Genomic DNA, 5519 nt, shown 5'->3' with positions numbered 1-5519 from the left:
TCCAAATACTGCTGAAGAAACGAAGATCCAGAATGATACACTGAGGAACAAGGGCCATGTTCACTGGATTGTCTTGCATGTGAATCAGAAGGAGAACCGAATTGAGGGAGTTGCATTTGCTGAGCATGAAACAGCGGTCGCAATCGTTCCTCAATGAGAACCAGGTCGTAGGGGAGAACTTTGGTGTCCTGCGATCTCCCTGTATAAGGACCCGAATTCATCTTGGAATCCTGTTGCAAGCAATACTCGCGTTCCACTCGTTGTAGGGCCTGACGCGCTTGGCCCAGTGTTTGAACCGTGTCGACCAGCGCCCTCGGCAACAAGGTGGTAAAGAGTTTTCGAAAGAGAACCAAACACAGGTCTTGAGGGTCGACAATCAAGATGCGACGAATCTCTTGACAAGTGACGAGATAGCGAAAGGGTTCGCAGTGTAGGGCACGTTTCAATTGAACATCTTCGTCGTCTTGCTGGTCCTCGTCATGGAGAACTTTCTTCTTGTTCTCTTGTTCTTCTTGGCGAGGCGTTCCACCGATGGACGATTCCAAGAAGGAGATTCTTGGTGGAGGGCAATAGGATGGAGTCTTATCATGAAGGTTTTCATTCTTCTGAAGAACCGAAGATGATCCCATCAGATTCAAACTCTTGCTCCTGAGAGTCGGTTCCATCCTTGTTGGATAAGGCCGAAAATCCGGTACAGACGGAGGAATCAAGTACGGGGACGAGTGCGACGCCAGCCGTACTAGTTGGGGAGATCCATTCGGATACTCATCTTCTTCTTCCGAGTCTTGCCGTTTCCACCGCAAAGGTTTCAACTTGGTAGGAGACTGGACCGACCAAGTGAATGCCCGGGAAGGAGACGACGACATCCAAGCCGGAGGAGGCGTGGGCGGCAAGGCATCCTCGTTGCCGTCTTCATCATCGGATAACAAATCCGATACTTCCTTCTTGGCCTCTTGCTTCTTCCGACTTTGTTCTTGAAACTTTGCATACAATCGATGTGCCACTGCCCGGCGTTGAAAGCCCTCCATTTCTTGCTTGGTATACCATCCACTGGTCCCTGGATGATCTTTGTCGCCTTGATATTCATGAACGACAATATGGGGACCAAACGAGACGGCCCTTGCGGATCGACTTGAAGTACAGAGGGTGCTAACCGAAGAGGAAGATGAGGTGCCCGTATGCGAGGTAAGGGAGCTCGTAGACAACGAGGAGACTCTACCGGAAAGGCAAGGCTTGACGACAACATTCTTCAATGGCAGTATCTCCTTGTTCACCAATAAGTCGCCACTTGTTGGATCCAAGGAGGAGGAGATTCCTGCTCGTGATACGTGCTCTGGGGACAACGGAGAAAGAGTTGCCTCTGTCTCTTGTGACGTCCACTGCACAAAGGCCTGCGTGTCTTGCTCCTGTTTGCGCCAGAGGGGAGCAGGAATCCAAAACAGGCACGGCGGAGGCTTCGCCTCGTCTTTATCTTCTTGTTCCTGGTTGCATCCTTCGCTTATTTTAGGCGTAGGATGGAACGAGAGGGTCTCGGGTGACTCCTCTTGCCTTGTAGCGGCAGTACCGCCTTCGCTTTTGAAGGAGCCTCGCACAATCGAGGCTGCGGAGATACTGCTGACAGCTTCAACACCCGTGCTGAGAGCAGGTGTTTGGTGACTCGTCTCTTGGTTCGTTCTCATAGTAGAACTCCCCTCTTTCGAACTTGGAAACAAGATGCGACGCCGACGTTGTGCGAGACTCATGTTGGTCGGGTTATCGAGCATCGCGAGCATCGAGAACCCTTTCTTCTTGCTGTCTGTGGTGCGAGAGGGCCCTCTGCATGATCCCGCTTCAAGACTTGGTTGTGGTTTGGAGGTTATGATAATCTCATTGTATTATTCTCATCCAAGGATACGAGTTCCGTTAGGAAGCGCTGGTTCTTTCCTCCCATGAGTGTTCTTCGAGAAGGCGACGCGTCGACGACCTTCTCTAGATTCGTCTACCATTTTAAATGAGTCGTATGTGACATGAAATTGAGAGTGTCACGATCTTGTCTATCTTAAGCGTAAGGTTACGCCCCACCCAATTCTACACAGAGAGTAGGGAGAGACCAGAGGAGTCGAAAAGAAAACGTCTCTGCTCTCTCCCTGACCCTTCCAGGCATCATCGTACCGCTTGCTGGATTGGTTGTTTGTCAAAACAGCTGCCGACTACAGTAATCGGTATAGGCACTACTGCAGGCCAATCGTATCTTTTGGGCAATCTTCACAGCCGTATGCCGAAGAGTCACAGCAGTTTGGGCAAATATGCCCAACAATTAATAGTGCCAATGACACCTCCTAGATTTCCTCATGGGTGCGGAAATCAAAGAACTTTATTTCGGTGCACGTTTCGTTTGAAAGTTTGAAAAGTTGATTTGTTGGCAGGGCGTAGTAGTCTTCGTTGTTCTATAATCCTCAAGTTGCTATTACCAGTACCCGAACCAAGTATATGTCCTTCAATTCAAACGACCAAGTTCGGCAGTGAAATGATGTGCCGTTTGCCGGTGTGCCATTCAGAGGGACACGTCGATTACCCAAACTTCTTGTAGTTTTGTCCGTCTGAAGACCAAAGGACATATCGATGAGCATTCATTCATGGGGGTCAGAAGGAAGGACAGCATACCCACTTTCATCTTCCCCCTTCTTCCATCTCTGGTAGACACTATTAATCTCCTCTTAGGACACCTACTGAACATCGAGGAGACGCAATCAAACACTTTTTATTAACATATATAGAATGATACAAAAAGGGAACAACAATCGTTGCTGTCATCGAATCAGAGCATAGTTTCGCCCTCAGTCAGCGCCGACTGGGTCAAGGGACTTCTTAGCTGCTTGACGACAAGGCAAGGATCCTATTGCTCAACAACCTTTTCTGCTTCGTCCTCTTCCACCTTGCTAGGAGAATGACCCAAATCTTTCTCGTAAGGTTCCAATCCGGGCATGGTAAAGAGAGGCCCCCCCCTTGCACGACTCCAACAGCTGGACCAACACAAAGACGACAATGGAAACGGCAAACGCGGACAAGGAATCCACTCCCGTATAATCCTCAAATTTTGGTGAGTCACATTGGTCCACATCAGGATCCCAAACGACATCGGCTGGCTCATCGAAGAACACGGGTACGTTGAAACTTGCGGCGGGGCCTACATTGTCAAACTCGGGAATATTGAACGGAAGCAACAAGAATCCATCCTTCTTCAAGACAAACTCGAGCGTAATGCGAGTAATCGCTCCCGACAAGACACTGAACAAGGCGGCACGAGGGCTCGGGGGAGGTGGAAGTATAGAAGCAACCAAAGAGTGGTGCCACGACGGTGGCCAAGACCACGTCAAAGGCCACAATCAGCAGGTATCCCGTTGACCCGGCAGGATTGTCCGATTTGTAGTAGGCGGCAATTAAGGCCGCTGCCAAGGTAAACGGAATGGTCGAGAGACGTGCCACAGTAAGCAAGTTATCTGGGGTCACAATATTGGGAAAGATGGTATCCAACTGCCGGATGACATTGTGCGAAAATACTGTTCCCATGGCCAGAATCGCTCCATCCGCGGTGGACATGGAAGCGGCGACAATCCCAAAGAGGCACCATGCACCCAAGAAGGGAGGAGCTTCATGAGTCAAGAGCTTGATAAAGGCATCGGGGTCTGGGACCCAAAGAGCGCAAGTGGGAAGACCCAACAACGCGTGGCACGAGTCCGTCTCGAATTCGGCGTGGACCGAGTCGGGACCGTAGTACACTCTGTCGACAGAAGTCTCGGGATTAGACGATCGAAAGAACTCATAGAACAACAATCGTGCTGAAATTACTCACCGTGTGATTGCTCCCATGTAGGCAAAGGGGATTCCAATGAAAAGGGTAAATATTCCACCAATGAAACATCCCCAAGCAGCAATCTTTGGTGTCTTAGCAGCCATGCATCGAGCTTGAAAGTCCAATGCCGCCAAGTTACCGAATCCCAAAATAATAATAGTGCACCAATCCCAAAAGAAGGCATTCGGGAAGGGGGTCAAAGCAGCCTTGTCAAACAATTGATTGTTGAACACGGGCTGATCTCCGAAGGGATAGGCTCCATTGTCGGTGATGCAGTCGGTTCCATTGGCACCATCCGATGGACACCACTTGTCCACATTGTAGCAGCACAAAGAAGCATCATTGGTACATGCCACTCCTTCGTATTGATCGCAAATACCTCCGTCTCCGATATTGTCGGGATAGATATATCCGGGGGAGACCAATCGAGGGCGGCGCTGCGTTATTGGGCTCATTGATAACCATGTAGTACGCAAAGACGACGCAGCCGGACCATCCCACAAGTCCTTGCGCCACATCGGTATAGGCCACACTAAAGAGACCTCCCGACACCGTGTAAGCCCAAACAATAACGGCTGTAATCCAAATGGCGGCCGCAGTTTCTATGTCCCACAAATAGGCCAAAGTGACTCCCATCCCTACCAAGTTTCCAGCCAACAACATCATAAATGAAACAATCGTCATAATCGACACCAAAACTTCAACAATTCGTCCATAGCGCTTGGCCAGGACATCGGGTAAAGTGAGCACGTTTTCTTCGGCGTTAATGTGTCTTGCTAAGAAGAGCCCATTCAAAATCAAGGACAATCCCAATCCAATAGGCAAGACGGCCCCATCGAAAAAGTGAAACTTGTAACTCAAGTCCGCATTTCCCAAAATGGAATTGGTATCAATGGATTGGGCTCCCAATGTCATGGCGACAATCCAGAGCGGCAAGGATTTTCCGGCCACAAAAAAGTTTTCGGCTTCGCCTTGTACCAAGAAGAGAGTCGCAAAGCCAATCAAAAAGGAAATGACAATGGCAGCAATAATAACAATGCCAAAGCCTGCGGAAACGAAATGGGGAATAGAATTCGGTGAGTCTTTGGAATGAGTGACACAGCGCCAACGCACCAGTGAACAGCAGATGCGAACACCTTCGAATCATATCCGGGTCCAATTCTGGTACTGTGATTCTGGATCTCCCTCAAGAACTCCTGTTTCCAATACACAATCACTTGTACCTACCTTTGGAGGGAGGCTCCGAAGGTTCCGGACAAGGAATCGCGCACACATCGGATTGACAACAGGTGGGTTCTTCGACGGCGAAGAATTCATTAAAGGCGGGATCGGCAAAACAATCTTGTGCCGAGACAGTCGTTGCCACCAAGGCCACCAACAAGGCCAAGGCCCATTGCGCGGTTGAGATTAATCGTAACATGATTGCTCAGAAACGATAGCACTAGCCGCGTTGTTGTTGTTGTTGTTGTTGGTTTCAACGCATCGAAGAAGAGAATGTGTGTGACCAAGGTGCGTCCAGAGTGCGTTGGACGAGGTAGCACTTGGATATGCCACTTGGATTTGATTATGTGCGGACGAGAAATTGACGTCTCCTTTTTGGGACAAAACAGTAAGTCCAGATACTTCAAACTATCCGATGCGACATTGCCGCGAAGAGGAGCAAAAAGATCTTGAAACTTCCGGCAGA

At 49.4% G+C, this 5519-nt stretch overlaps 1 pseudogene; it reads right to left on the bottom strand.

Moving 5' to 3' along the window:
• Positions 1-2918: 2918 nt before the first annotated feature.
• On the bottom strand, positions 2919-5252 carry LOC144070567 (high-affinity choline transporter 1-like; annotated as a pseudogene).
• Between the last annotated feature and the right edge of the window lie 267 nt (positions 5253-5519).

Source organism: Stigmatopora argus, unplaced genomic scaffold (genome assembly GCF_051989625.1).
Source record: "Stigmatopora argus isolate UIUO_Sarg unplaced genomic scaffold, RoL_Sarg_1.0 HiC_scaffold_233, whole genome shotgun sequence".
NCBI classification, from domain to species: domain Eukaryota; kingdom Metazoa; phylum Chordata; class Actinopteri; order Syngnathiformes; family Syngnathidae; genus Stigmatopora; species Stigmatopora argus.
This window is presented reverse-complemented; position numbering and strand designations above follow the sequence as displayed.